The 15,407-nt window shown below is 43.6% G+C and overlaps 1 long non-coding RNA gene across 1 annotated transcript; it reads left to right on the plus strand.

Annotated features, from left to right (window-relative positions):
• The first annotated feature begins 424 nt into the window (after positions 1-424).
• On the plus strand, positions 425-14,543 carry LOC116658720. Its single transcript, XR_004314011.1, has 6 exons — positions 425-523; positions 829-946; positions 6,882-7,021; positions 7,343-8,911; positions 9,601-9,817; positions 14,136-14,543. It is a non-coding gene; the product is annotated as an uncharacterized LOC116658720 (long non-coding RNA).
• Positions 14,544-15,407: the final 864 nt, after the last annotated feature.

The following is a 15,407-nucleotide window of genomic DNA, read 5'->3' on the forward strand; positions in this document are numbered from 1 at the left end:
ACATATACACCTGTGTGTGTGTGTTTGTGTGTTTGTGTGTGTAATCCAAACATTACTTACCCTTAACATACACACGTGTGCTGAAATTTTCGGTTCTAGTCTAAGTGCTTAAGCCTGTGTTCACATACATATACAGCTTGTGCGTGTAGACACACGTACACGTGCTGAAACGGTGTGTATCCTGACATATTCCATTCTATTCCATCCTTTTTTTTAAAAATTGAAGTATAGTCAGTTTCCAATGCTGTGTTAGTTTCAGGTGTACAACATAGTGATTCATATATATATATATATATATATATATATATATATGCATATTCCTTTTCATATTCTTTTTCATTATAGGCTATTATAAAGTATTGAATAGAGGTCCCTGCACTATCCATGTTATCGCTATTCCATTCTTGCTTCATTTTTGTCAGTTGCTGGCTGTGACCATCTCAGCTGATTTCATGGCTTACGGCGGGGTGGAGATCCCGTGCAGACTTCTGCTGGAGAACAGCATCTTGCAGGCGTGGGACGGGTGAGGCGAGGCCTGCGATGCAGCCAAGGGATTCCTGGGGTGGGGTGAGGTGGGCCTGCTTCTAGTGACTTCTGCATTTGGGCCACTCTCTTTTTCTCCTGGCCTTGACCTCTGTCTGCCTGTGTTCCCATCACACTGATATTTCTCTTTTAACCTCAGGCTGTCAGCCTGATCCCTGATGGCTGCTGGGTCTCCATGGGGTCCCCCCACCCCGGCCTGCGCTGACTCTCTTTAGCCTCTCATGAGAGGCCAGAGGGGAAAGGCCTTTAACTGACTGTTAGCTCCTGGCCTCTCGGCCCCTGCAGATGGTGTGGCTCATCCAGGCCACCCTGTGAAGCCGCTACGATCACCACCCAGTTTTACAGACCCGGAAACTGCCTCCTCCAGCTCGCTGACGTGCCCCGTGTCCAAGTCCTGCAGCAGGTAGGGGAAAGGGCAACCTCTCCAGCCCAGGCTTGCCTGGCCCCGAGGCCTACGGTTTTCATCTCTGTCCTGTCCAGACTCTTTGCCTTTTTTGGAGACTGCGGTTTAAGGGAAGGGCTCTGATGAGGTCTTCAGAGGGAAGATGTGCCCTTCTTCATGGGAAGCAGCTCTTAGGAGTCAGTCTTCAACGTTGCCCGAGTTAGGGAACTTTCCAGGAAGTCATCAGGTGTGAAATTGATTTTGCTTTTAAAGACACCAGGACTGATAAAGGCTGTAGCCGGTGTTCCTTTGTTTGCTGGCTATTTCCTTGTTTCCTTGCTGTTCTCTTTGTGTTTGTATGTGGTGGGGCTGCCTGGTTGGAAGCAGGTGGCGAATCGTGCTGGTGAGCTTTAGGCATTTCTGACGCAGCACAGCACTGTCCAGCCACGGGGCAGGCTGCTGTGGGCGGGTCCTGAGCTTCCTGTGACTGGAAGTATCCAAGCCAGATTGCCCAAGAAAACCTGCAATGCAAGACGTGAGACACCCAAGATGTAGCATGGTGCCTGTGTACAGTAAGGGCTCGATAAATGTGTGTCTGATGAACGAGTTCTGAGCTTGGATGCCCCTTCCAGCCCTGATAAATCTCAGACAGGGTCAGTGGTGGAAAGGACACTGAGGGATCAGTCCATCAATTCATCAACTTTTTATCTCCAAACCAGCCCAGCCAGAGGGTGGCCCAACTTTCCTCAAACTCAACTCAGCTGCTCATGTCAGGGACACATCCCAGGACTGCACAAGTTTCAGAATCAGGGAGGTTTTTTTTTTTTAATTGAAGTGTAGTCAGTTTACAATGTTGTGTCAGTTTCTGGTGTACAGCACAATGTTTCAGTCATGCATATACATACGTATATTCATTTTCATATTCTTTTTCGTTATAAGGTTACTACAAGATATTGGATATAGTTCCCTGTGCTGTACAGAAGAAACTTGTTGTTTATCTATTTTATATATAGTAGTTAGTATCTGCAAATCTCGAATTCCCAATTTATCCCTTCCTACCCCCTTTCCCCCGGGTAACCATAACTTTGTTTTCTATGTCTGTGAGTCTGTTTCTGTTTTGTAAGTAAGTTCATTTGTCTCTCTCTGTCTTTTAGATTCTACATATAAATGATCTCATAGGGCATTTTTCTTTCTCTTTCTGGCTTACCTCACTTAGAACTAACAATCTCCAAGTCCATCCATGTTGTTGCAAATGGCAGTATTCTATTCTTTTTTATGGTTGAATAGTATTCCACCGTGTAAATATATATATATCTCACATCTTCTTTATCCAGTTATCTGTCAATGGACATTTAGGTTGTTTCCATGTCTTGGCTATTGTAAATAGTGCTGCTGTGAACACTGGAGTGCATGTGTCTTTTCAAATTTGAGTTCCCTCCAGATTTATGCCCAGAAGTGGGATTCTTGGATCATATGGTAAGTCTATTTTTAGTTTTTTGAGGAATCTCTGTATTGTTTTCTATAAGGGCTACACCAAACTTCCTTCCCACCAGCAGTGTAGAAGGGTTCCCTTTTCTAGAATCAGGGAGTTCTTAAGGTGCTGCCTCAAGTCCCTTCTGCCACGAGCCAAGTCCACTTCCTGTGTCATCCTCACTGGCCCTGGAAATGTAAGTGCGCCTGGACCCAAATACGTATGGAATGTGCGTTCTGACTTATCCTGTCCTACCATATCCTAGCTTGTCCTGTCCTGTCCTGGCTGGAGCTCCGTTCTTTATAGAATGAAGCACTTGGAAGAGACCACATCCTTTTGAGCTGGTCCTAGAGCTGAGGTTGGTAAACTACAGCCTGCTTTTGTGCATCACGTCTTCCTGGAGCACAGAACACGTTTTGCGTGTTGTCCGGGATCGCTTCACGCTACACAGAGCTGAGTAGTTGCAACAGAGACCACCAGACCCACAAAACCTAAACGATTTACTTCTCTGGCCCTTGTAGGAAAAGTCTGCCGACCTTTGATCTGTAGTAAAAAGATTCGAGATAAAAGTTGAAAATATGAGCAGAGATTACACAGAACCCCTTGAAATGGGAGGTCTCAGCAAGGTCTGCCGTACAATCAACATGATGGGGGTGCACAGAAATTCCAGTCCCATGGGGTGCAATTCAGTACCTACCCAAAGAACTGAAAGCAAGTCAACAGATACTTGTACGCGAATGAGCACGGCCGCTTTGTTCACAAGAGCCGAAAGGTGGAAATCACTCAAACGTCCATCAACACAAAAATGTGGGCAATCCATACGATAGGGTATTATTCAGCCATAGCAAAGGGTGAAGTACTGACACAAGCTACAACACGAATGAGCCTCGAAAACATTATGAGTCAAAGGAGGCCACTATAAAAAGTCATATATTGTACACTGCCGTTTACTGGAAATGTCCAGAAAAGGTCAATCTAAAGAGACAGAGATAATTACTGCTTTCCAGGCTCTGTGGGGAAGGGGAGAGGGAGTGACTGCTTAAGGACTGTGGGGCTTTGTTTTTGGGGGCGATGAAAATGCTCTGAAAGTAGATAGACGTGAAGGCTGCATACGTGGTGGATGTAAAAAGGGCCACTGAATTGTTCGCTTTCAAATGGATAACTTGTTATTGTGGGAATCTCATCTCAACTGCTAGACGGTCCCTACATCCCAGAGGGCACCTGCAGCCCCACGCCCTCGGCGCGGCAGCCGCCCCACGCCCATGCGGGGCCTGTGCGTGAGCATCTAGGATGGTCCTGAGTCCCTTTCGATGCAACGCCGTGCACGCTGTTTCCTCGGGGCAGCGCTCTGTTCAGGAGATGAGCAGAGTCTCGTTACCCCGCTTCAGAATGCCTCCGTCAGGCGGGCCCCGTCAGCTGCCAATTAATCTCCCCATTCCAGCCTCCACCGAGCTCACCGTCTCCTGCACAAGCAAGGGTTGCTAAACAGTTTCCACAATGCATCCGTGGGAGAGGTACATGCATCTCTGGGAGATGTGATGAAAACGTTTGGGGTAGCCTGCTTACCTGACTTTAGGTACACCTGTCCTCAGGACCAGCTGTGTAATTTGTGGGGCCCGTGGAAAAGAAAAATACAGGGCCCCTTGCTCAAAAATTATTAAGACCTTCATTGTGGTGACCACTGCTCTGAACCAAACACAGGCCCTTCTGAAAGCGGGTCCTGGGTGGCTGGCCCTGTCTGTTCTGAACAGTCTAGGATGAGTATTCTCTTTGCAGGTGGAATAACTCGGTCATGGACATGCACTGAGATGGGCTCTGTATCCTGAACTACAACATAGGTATTAGATAAATGACACAACAGAAAGAGTTCACCTACACAGAAAATGGGAGAGTTGAGTTGCATACCGGGGCACTTAAGTTTCTGCGATTTATTTTGCGAGCATCAGAGATCTGATGCTAAACAATGAGCCCCATCTTCTGGCCCAGCTCTGTGGAAATTCTCCCAGCCCTCCTTGTGGCATCAAATACATGTCTTTTCCAGGGAATCTGAAATATTCCAAGGATGCTCCCTACCCAGGCTGGCCAGATAAAATACAGGATGCCCATCAAAGTTGAATTTCAGAAAAACAACCAATAAATTTTTTTAGCTGAAGCATGTCCCAAATATTGCCTGGGACATACTTATTCTAAAAAATTATTTATCTGGAGTTCAAATGTACCTGGGCATGCTGTATTTTTTTTTATTAAATTGACAACTCTGTATCTAATGCCTTCTGAAGACACAGGGCCTATAAGGGGCAGCTGCCAAACCACCGTGTGGGTCTGGGGCCCACGCTGGGCTGGCATGTCTGAGTGATGGAAAGTAAACCCAGAGTGGGAACTATTGGCTTCTGGTCTGTATTAGTTTCCTAGAGCCTTTTGTAACAAAGTACCCAAAACTTGGTGGCTTAGAACAACAGACATTTTTTCTGTTACAGTTCCGGAGGGAAGAAGTCTGAAGTCAAGGTGTTGGCAGAGCTGAGCTCCCTCTGAAGGTGCCGGGGAAGGACCTGTCCCAGCTTCTGGTGGCCCCAGACAGCCCTTGGCTGGTGGCAGTGTAACTCGAATTTAACGTGCTGTTCTTCCTTCCTCTCCTCACGCAGCTCTCCCTCTGTGTGTGTCTGTGTCCAAACCCCCCCTTTTTGTAAGGACACCCGTCATACTGGATCAGGGCTTCCCATCATGACCTAATTTTAACGTGATTATCTCTGTGAAGACCCTGTCTCCTGTCCCGATGGCCAACAGACACTTGAGAAGATGCTCAATATCACTAATTATCAGAGAAATGCAAATCAAAACTGCCAGTCAGAATGGCCGTCATTAAAAAGTCCACAAATGATTAAGGCTGGAGAGGGTGTGGAGAAAAGGGAACCCTCCTGCACTGCTGCTGGGAATGTAAATTGGTGCAGCCATTATGGAGGACAGTATAGAGGTTCCTTAAAAAACTGAAAATAGACTTACCCTATGATCCAGCAATCCCACTCCCAGGCATACATCCAGAGAAAACTCTAATTCAAAAAGATACATGCACCCGAGTGTTCACAGCAGCACTATTTACAATAACCAAGACATGGAAACAACCTAAATGTCCATTGACTGAAGACTGGATAAAGAAGATATATATATGATACTACTCAGCCATAAAAAAGAATAAAGTAATGCCATTTGCAGCAACATGGATTGACCCGGAGATCGTCATTCTAAGTGAAGTAAGTCAGACAGAGAAAGAAAAATACCATATGATATAATTTATATGTAGAATCTTAAAAAAAAGATACAAATGAACTTATTTACAAAATAGAAACAGACTCACAGACATTAGAGAACAAACTTATGGTTACTGGGGGGTAAGGAGGTGGGAAGGGTTAAATTGGGAGTTTGGGATTTGCAGATACTAACTACTATATATAAAATAGATAAACAATAAGTTTCTTCTGTACAGCACAGAGAACTATATTCAATATCTTGTAGTAACCTATAACGAAAAAGAATTTAAAAAGGAATCTATGTATGTGTATGGATGACTGAAACATTATGCTGTACACCAGAAATTGACATAACATTGTAAACTCACTATACGTCAATAGAAGAGAATGCAAATTAAAAAAAGACCGTCTCCAAATAAGGTCATCATCTGAGTGACACTGGGTGTCTTATTCTGTTTGGGCTGCTATAACAGAACCCCATTGACTAGGTGGCTTGCAAACAACAGAAATTTATCTCTCACTGTCTGGAGGCTGGGAAGTCCAAGATCAAGGCGCTGGCATATACTGCGTCTGGCTCCTGGCATGGAGAGGGCCAGGGCTGCCTGCGGGGAGGAGAGGGTGTGTGTGCTTAGCACTCCAGCGGTCATGTGGACATGTGGAAGTTTTCAAAAGGAATGGGGAACACGCACGCTTACTTCTGCAAAGTAAACATTTCTGGAAATGGTTGCTTCATGGAAGCAGCCCACACATCTAGCACAGAATGTTACACAAGCTTTGGAAGTCATGGGTGGAAATTGTTTGCAAAGTCTTTTGGAACCTCCTAACAAATGTTTGCTTCAGTCTTGAAGGCTAAAACAAACAACGCCTCTGTTTCAAAAATGTCAGCTATATACCAAATAGATAAGCAACAAGGAGAAGCTCTATAGCACGGGAATTAAACCCATTACCTTGTAATAACCTATAATGGAGTACAGTCAACAAAAATATCGAATCACTACGCTGCACACCTGAAGCTAACACAATACTGTAAATCTATGATACTTCAATTCAAAAAAAGTTGGCTAAGGAGATGTTTTGTTCACTTTTAGCTGAAAATGTAATAGAGAAGCACCTTTGTATTCTACTGCGGGTTAATCACTTAAAGAGACATTGCCTAAAAGCTCAAGTTACACATAATGGCTGGTCTCTGGGAACCTGGCCTCCCAGGCAATGAGCCTTAAGCTAACATACCTTTGTTTAGCTCACAGGAAACCTCGTGAGCAAGCCCACCTGTGAAGGGTTGCAGGAAGGAAGACATTAACACATCCCCTTACACATCCGGCTGGAACTAGGACTCCACCCCCACCTCCCAGTATAAAAGAAGCCTGAATTCTAACTGGGGTAAGAAGTTTCTTTGGGACACTAGTCCACCATCTTCTCCAGCTGCTGTTTGCTGTTAGCCCTGGGGTGAGGGTAGGGGGTGGGGGGAGCCGTGCTGGCATGTTTGTGGTCTGGGTCACGGGAAACTGGCTCCTTGCTCCTGTGTGAGTGAAGTCAGGGAGGTGGGTCAGTGTCTAAGCTTTTCTCCTGCTTTCCTGAAGAATGATGCTCTTTGCAGCTCAGACTTCAGGTTAGTCTTTCTCCCTTACCTGGGTAAGTTTAGATTCCCATATGCGGGCTCCCTATAAGTTGCAATTCTCTCTTGTGAAATCTGTTTGACAGTTGGTTCAAGCGCTGTGACTGTGGCTCGTTCCCTTGTTGATCTGGGGGTAGAGGTGGTCGCAGCAGATGTGCTGTGGCTGGGAAACGAAGCCTGGCGGGGAGATACCAAAACTCCTGTTGGGGACGGCGGAGTGTGTCAACGGGGACTCCTGGATGTCGGAGTGGAACCAGTGGGCCAGTGTGGGCTGTGGGCGCTGTTGCATCCCGGAGCCCTTGCTCAGGAGAGCCAGCCGCCGAGGTGAGCGGGTTTGGAGCCTCGCTCATGGGCAAGTCACTCAGCCTCTTGGCGTCTCTATTTTCCCATCCGTGAGACAGAATTTACATTCTTAGCGGGTCTCTCCTGAGACTGGAGAAAACATTTGAGAGCCGCCCGGGAGAGAAGGCACGGAGCGCAGGCGCGGAGCAGCGCACCCCTACCGATGGGATCCGGAGACGCCAGGATGTGATCTCCAAGCAGGAAATCCAAGAAATTCCCAAGTTAAGATTTCACCAGAGAGGTCAAATCATCCTCGGGCAGTATAGAGAAAAAAGAGGCAGACAAAATTAAACAAAACCAGGAAGAAATCCAAGAGATCACGGAGAAAAAATGTCCAGCCAGATCCTCCCAGGGTGTACGTGACTCCGTAGGAGCTGATTCTCCCTCGGAGCGTGTTGCCGCCTGCAGGCTCCCCGGAAGACGCTACCACAGCCGCCAGCAAACTTGTCCACTCCTACGGGGACTTTCGAGGCTGCTGGGTAACCTAAGCCTTGCTCCGATCTCTGTCAGCATCCCTTTAATATGATTTGAAAGAAAGATTCCTAGGAAGCCACTGGCACACCAGTTCCTTCTGCACAAACTCTCCACCAGGAGTCAAGTCCCTGCTGTGGGAGGTGGCTCGGGGCGCTGTCTCTGTGGACACTGCTGCCGGCGGAAATCCCGCCAGGTGCGTTCCACCCACGGTGCAGGGTCCGAAAGTCTGAGTCCCAGTGGAGAAGGGCGTCAGGAGAGTGTGTGGGTCCTCTGCATCATATCTTTCTCCAAATCGGAAAAGGTAAAATGCCCAAGTCATCTCTGGACAGACATTTCTAGAACAATGATTGCCTAATAATAATTAACCAGTCTCTGTTCCTTTGGGGACATCTAGATTGTCAAATCTGTGAAATGACTGGGCTTTTTGCATTCCTCTGGTAACACTGAAGTCAAATTCTGGAAGCAGAAGTAAATCCTCCATCCCACGATATGGAGCCTTATTTTAAAAACCAAATGAGACAGTCACCAACTCATGCCAGGTGTGGGTTCTAAGTGCCCAGATGCACGATGGGGTGGCACTAGCCCTTCCCCAGTGTTCCCCAGCCAAACCACTGAAGACTCAAGAGTATTACTTCAAAAGGCTCATAGTTCCCTACTCTTGAAAATTAAAAAAAATATGTTTTCCCTGATTATCCAAGTTATTCGTGCCCATTGCAGACAGCTGGAAATGAGAGTGTAGAGGAAGGGATGGAATTTACCATGATGCTCCCACCAGCCAAGGTAGCCGCTGTGAACATTTTGATACAGAACATGTTGATATGAACAGCTTGGATCTTACGGTATCGACTTTTTTTCCTTTCCTTTTCTACTTAATATTGTGTATAATGTTTAGTGACATTTTTCCATGTCACTGAAAATTATTTGTAAGCATGGTTTTAAAGCTTTTCATTATGAAAATTTAAAAACAGACCAAATCAGAGAGCAGTTTATCATGAACTGGAAACACTGACAATTATCAGAAAGTGGCCACTCTTGTTTTTTCTAACGCCTCTAATCCCTCACTCCCACCCCAAATTACTGTGAAATGCTTCCTAAGAATCACATAATTTCACCTCTAACAGTTTCAGTATGCAACTGAAAGGTAAGGAAAAGTCAGAGAACTTAAAAACAAGTAATACCAATAAAACCACAATCCCATTATCCTGTCTAAAAACAAATGACAAATTTTTAACATCACCAAATATCCAGTCAAGGCTTACACGTCCCTGAGTGTCTTGTGAATTTTATTTTTGACCATTTGTTTATTTGAATTGGGATCCAAACAAGACTGATTCATTTAGATTGTTCCATAAATCTCTCTCTTATTATTAAATTATTCTTACAATTTGCTTGTTGAAGAAGCCAACACATTCGCCCAGTAATTTCCTAGAGTCTGATATTGCTGATGGAATCCAGGTGACTTTGTCTAACATGTTTCTCTAGCCTTTCTTTTTCCTACCTGTTAGTAGTTATTGGCATCTTCCAGCAGGTCTGCAGGCGGTAACACACTCCGAGGGAGAATCAGCATCTTGATAAGGGACCAAGAGGGCAGCGTGGCAACAAGTGATTCCAACTGCTGATCATCCTGCAGGTGACTCCTCCTGTGAGGACACAGTCACCACTTAACCCTGTGGCTCTTGCTAGGAGAGGCTGCAAACGTGGGTGCACAAAGGAGAGAGTGGAGGCAACATTCAAGAAAATTGAAAGTGAGGATGAGGGGCTCGTGTGTGTGTGTGTGTACGTGTACGTGTAAAATACCTGGATAGCTGCCTTACCTCTATGTTGGAATTTGTTGGTTGAGATATAATTAGTTTGGTGCTTAAATTTTGCATGTTTTCTATTATTGACGAAGCATAACGTAGATTAGTTGTAATCAAGCTTCTGTGTTTGTATCGTGACGGGGGAGGAACACTGAGCTGCCTTAGGTCTCAGCTCCACCACCGACGAGCACTGTGACCCTGGGAGGCCCCCTTGAGCCTCTCAAACCTCAGTTTCTTCATCCATGAAATGGGGCAGCAACCCTCCCTGCCCTCACAGTACTGTTGGAACTGGGCAAGTAGAGGATATTTGAGAAATGCTTTGTGAATTTGCAAAGTGCAGTTCCTGTAAGAGACAGATCTGCAGGGGCTGTGACTTTCCCCCTCAGTATCTTTTTTTTTTTAATTGAAGTATAGTCAGTTTACAATATTGTGTCAATTTCTGGTGTACAGCATCATGTCAGTCATACATGTACAGACACATACTCATTTTCATATCTCAGTATCTTTTTAAGTGCTGAGCACTGAGCTACCCATTAATATGTGCTCAATAAGCCTTGGCCACATTAGTCTTTAAAATTTTAAAAAATGAAACATTTTTAATAATTTTTCTTGCTTATGATCTACTTTATTTAATAATAGTGTAGCCATTCTGGTTTTAATGTTTGTTATTGTTAGCTATATATATCCTGGTATATTTCTATTCTCTTACTTTCAAACATTCTATTTTCTCATAGCCATGTTCGTTTTTACTTTTTTAAAAGTGTACAGTTCAGTGGCATTAGGTGTATTCAATTCAGTGTGCAACCATCACCACCATTCATGTCCAGAACTTTTCCACCTCCCCGGATTGAAACACATTAAATGCTAACTCCTCATTGTCCTCTCCCCCAGCCCCCGGCAACCGCAACCACCATCCTACGTTCTTTATGGATTTGATACTCTGGGACCTTATGTCAGTGGACTCACACAATACTTGTTCTTGTGTGATGGCTTACTTCACTTAGTATAATATTTTTAAGGTAATACTGAAATCCTAATTTATTAAGTTTTCCAATCCATGGACCCAGGATGTCTTTCCATTTATTGATGTCTTCTTTAATTTCCTTCAGCAACATTTTGTAGTTAAATTTTTTTTTAATTGAACTACAGTTGATTTACAATGTGTTACTTTCAGGTGTTCAGCAAAGTGATTCAGTTAGACACGTATATATGTACATATATATCTTTATATTCAGTTATATATATATAGTCTTTTTCAGATTCTTTCCATTATAGTTTATTATAAGGTATTGAATGTAGTTCCCTGTGCTGTACAGTAGGTCCTTGTTGTTTGCCTATTTTATATATAGTAGTGTGTATCAGTGAATCCCAAACTCCTAATTTATCCCTAGACCCCTTTCCCCTTTGGTAACTGTAAGACTGCTTTCTATGTCTGTGAGTCTGTTTCTGTTTTGTAAATAAGTTCACTTGTATCATTTTTTTTTAAGATTCCACATGTAAATGATATCATATGATATCTGTCTTTCTCTGCCTGACTTACTTCACTTGTATGATCATCTCTAGGTCCATTCATGTTGCTGCAATTGGCAATATTTCATTCTTTTTTATGGCTGAGTATTATTTCATTATATATATGTAATATATTATATATATTTATATATGTACCATGTCTTCTTTATCCAGTCATCTGTTGATGGACATTTAGGTTGCTTCCATGTCTTGGCTATTATAAATAGTGCTGCTATGAACATTGGGGTGCATGTATCCTTTCAAATTAGAGTTTTTGTCTTTCCTGGATATATGCCCAGCAGTGGACTTGCTGGATCATATGATAACTCTATTTTCACTTTTTAATGAACCTCCATACTGTTCTCCATAGTGGTGGCAACATTTTGTAGTTTTAGGTGTACAAGTATTTCATCTCTACGGTTAAGTTTATCCCTAAATATTTTATTCTTTTTGATGCTATTTTAAGTGAAATTGTTCATTTCCTTTCTAGACTGTTCATTGTTAGTGTATGGAAATGCACCTGATTTTTGTGTGATAATTTTGTAGCCAGCAATTTTTCTGAATTCATTTATTCATTGTAATAGTTTCTTTTTGGTGGAATTTTTAGGGCTTACTATATATGTGATCATGTCATCTTCAAACAGTGACAATGTCACTTTTCTCTTTTTGATTTAGATGTATTTATTGACCACATTAAATCTTTACTGAACTCTTTCTAGAGCTGTTCTGTAAATAGCTACAGGTCCGAAAAAAGAGGAAGTGGAAACTGGACTAAAAACCGTGCATTTGTCTGTCTCTTCTCATTCATAAAAGGGTGTCTTGGTTCAGACAGTTTTGACTTAGGGGCCTGGTTTAAATAAACACTAAAGCAGCTCAAAGCCTTTATTTGGGACTGAGAAGCTTTGCCATGTGTTCACTGAAGCTTCCAGAAAGGACACTATCTGGTCAATAAAGAATGTGCCAGGGAATGCTCTGTTGCAGGAATCGCCCAAATGAAGTTCAGGGACACTGAATTCTCAGTGTCCAGGAGGATGGTTGAGTGAGCAGCCTCTCCTTTGTTGATAATCTGAACCTCCTTCTGAACCAAGCATCATTTTTCCACAAGCAAGTTTGGTTATATATAAGTTATATAATCTTAAAACATACATAACTTGCTAAAAATGACAGCAATTATAATACATAAATCTGGGACATTTCTCTGTATTAGAAGGGGCTGCAAGATTTGAGGAGAGAAGATTAAATGTGATAGTAGATGGTGACTGTGTCCTGGTATTTCTCTCCACACAACTGTGTTGCTTGTCCATATCTGAAAATGTGTGTGTGTGACAGTTCTGAGATCCATATCCAGGAGAAGTCTGAATTAGCCACCACAGGCTAGCCCTGTAACAAACAACCCAACTACTCTAGTAGCTTAGGACAATAGAGCTTACTCCGTCCTCGCGTCCTCACGTAAAGCCCAGCGCAGCTGGGAATTCGGTGGGGAGGGAGTCTGCTTCACAGCGACACTCAGGAGCCCAGGCTCCCCTGTCTTACGGCCGTGCTGTTCTGCAAGGCCTTGGCATCCTCTCCACTCGCTGATGTGGATGTGGGAAGAGGGTGTATGGAGGACTTCACAGAAGATCTTTTTGGGGTCACACCAGAAAGTGGCCTATGTTCCTTCTGCCCGTGTTCCACTGGCCAGAACTGTCGCATGTTCACCCCTCTGCAAAGGGGACCGGGACGCTGGTCCAGCTGTGTGTCTAGGAGGCAGAGGAGCCCATGTGGACATAAGGCATTCTCTGTCACCTTGGGCGTCTTGCAAATTGGTAAACCAAACCATGTGGCGTGGGAAAATAATGTTTTTATCGAATCAGGAGGTAGTAAGTTTGTAACTGCTACATTTCTTTGGGATTCAGTTGCTTCTTGACTCAGTGAGATTTTAAAATTAATATCTTGTTAATACAGTTTTTCTAAGTGTTTGGTCTGGCTCTGTAGGCCAAATTTAAATTTTCTGTGTAAAGGTCTTAAGATGTATGCTTTTTTTCCTTCCAGTTTTATGGAGATATGATTGACTTCAGTACTGTGTAAGTTTAAGCTGTGTAGTGTAGTGATTTGAACTCCATAAATCATGGAACGATCGCCACAGTAGGTTTAGTGAATATCCATCATCTTATAATAAAGAAATGGAAAAAATTTTTATTCCTTGTGATGAGAGCTCTTAGGATTTACTCTCTTAACAGCTTTTATACACAAGACACAGCAGTGTTAATTATATTAGTGATATTGTACACTACACCCCTACTACTTACTTATCTTACAGCTGGGAGTTTGTACCTCCTGACTACCTTCATCTTACCTCACCCCCTCCAACCCCTGCCACTGGGAGCCACAAATCTGATCTAATTTTCTGTGAGTTTGTTTGTTTGCTTATATATTGTCAAGAACTGCAAAGAGTCCTAGGTTTTATGCTACTTGCAAACTCACAAGTCAGCCTGCCTAGTTCACAGCGAATGACACGAGACTCCCGGGTCACAGATGGTACTTATCTTGTTCGCTGCTGTTTACCCAGTGCCTAACGTATACTGCGCGGCACACAGAAGCCTCAAGTAGTGTTTAGGAAGGAATGAATAAGTAAATATTCATTTATTATGGACTTGTTAGTATTCAAAGTCAATGAATATTTACTTACGTAAATGAATAATTGCAAAACAAACGAATGAGGAAATACGATGTTCTCTGATCAAACCCCTTTCTTGCGCTTTGTCTGCTGCCTCAGTCAAGGACGCTTCTCAGTTGCTAAAATCAAACCCCGAGGGCCACTCTCCTCGCTGCCTACCAGAACGGAAGCTATCACACCAGGAAGACACCTGCCAGCCAAAAATGTTCCTCCTTGTGCCAGCTCACGCAGGCTAGATTCTGCCGTCACTGGCCTCGAAGGCGGAGGCCGGAGCCATGGAATGCGGGCAGCCTGGGAGAAAGCTGGGGGAAGCAGACGCCCCAGGGCTTCCAGAAGGAGCCAGCCCTGCTGAGACCTCAGTCTGGGTGCTGCCCTTTCCAGGTTTCTGACCCCCAGAATCGTAATATCATAAATCTGTATTGTTTTAAACCACTGTGTTTGTGATGACTGAGAGTCTTCCATGAGTACCTAAGGGCATGGGGACTGGTGGGGAAGGGAGAGGTTAACGTTAGCACACAGGTGCCCTGCCGCTCGGTAAAACCAAGCCCCTCCCCTGCTGCTGGGAGAAAAGGGCTTTTCTTTCCTTTACCGCGTACCTGTGACTTCCCAGGCTGTCTCGCCTCAGCAGGTTGGGATCTCACTGTCTTGCACGAGGTCCATTTCCCAGGCTGTGCTCTGGCTGCTGAGATAGTAGCTTTTTCTTTCTTCATGCTCTTTTTTTTTTTGGTATATATATATATATACACACACATCTTTTTGTTGAAGGATAGTCAGTTTACAATGTTGTGTCCATTTCTGGTGCACAGCACAATGCTTCAGTCATACATGAATATACATATATTCATTTTCATATTCTTTTTCACCATAAGTTACTACAAGATACTGAAGAGAGTTCCCTGTGCTGTATAGAATGAACTTGTTGTTTATCTATTTTATATATAGTAGTTAGTATCTGCAAATCTTGAACTCCCAATTTATCCCTTCCCACCTCCTTTCCCCTCAGTAACCATGAGTTTGTTTTCTATGTCTGTGAGTCTGTTTCTGTTTTGTAAAGAAGTTCGTTTGTCTTTCTTCACATTCTTTTAAATACTCTTTTCTTCCCCTAATTGCTTTTCTCTTGTGGTTTTTCAGTGGAACTTGGAATTAAAAAAATTTTTTTTTAATTTTTTTGGGGGGAGGTAATTAGGTTTTTATTTATTTATCTTTCAATGGAGGTACTGGGGACTGAACCCAGGACCTTGCACATGCTTGGCACGCACTTTACCACTGAGCTATACCCTCACCCCAAACTTGGAATTTAATAAAGGGGAAAAAATGACAGACGACACTTTAAAAGTTGAATGTTCTAAATTTCTAAAAGGAGGATATCGA

This window comes from Camelus ferus, chromosome 1 (genome assembly GCF_009834535.1).
Source record: "Camelus ferus isolate YT-003-E chromosome 1, BCGSAC_Cfer_1.0, whole genome shotgun sequence".
NCBI lineage: Eukaryota > Metazoa > Chordata > Mammalia > Artiodactyla > Camelidae > Camelus > Camelus ferus.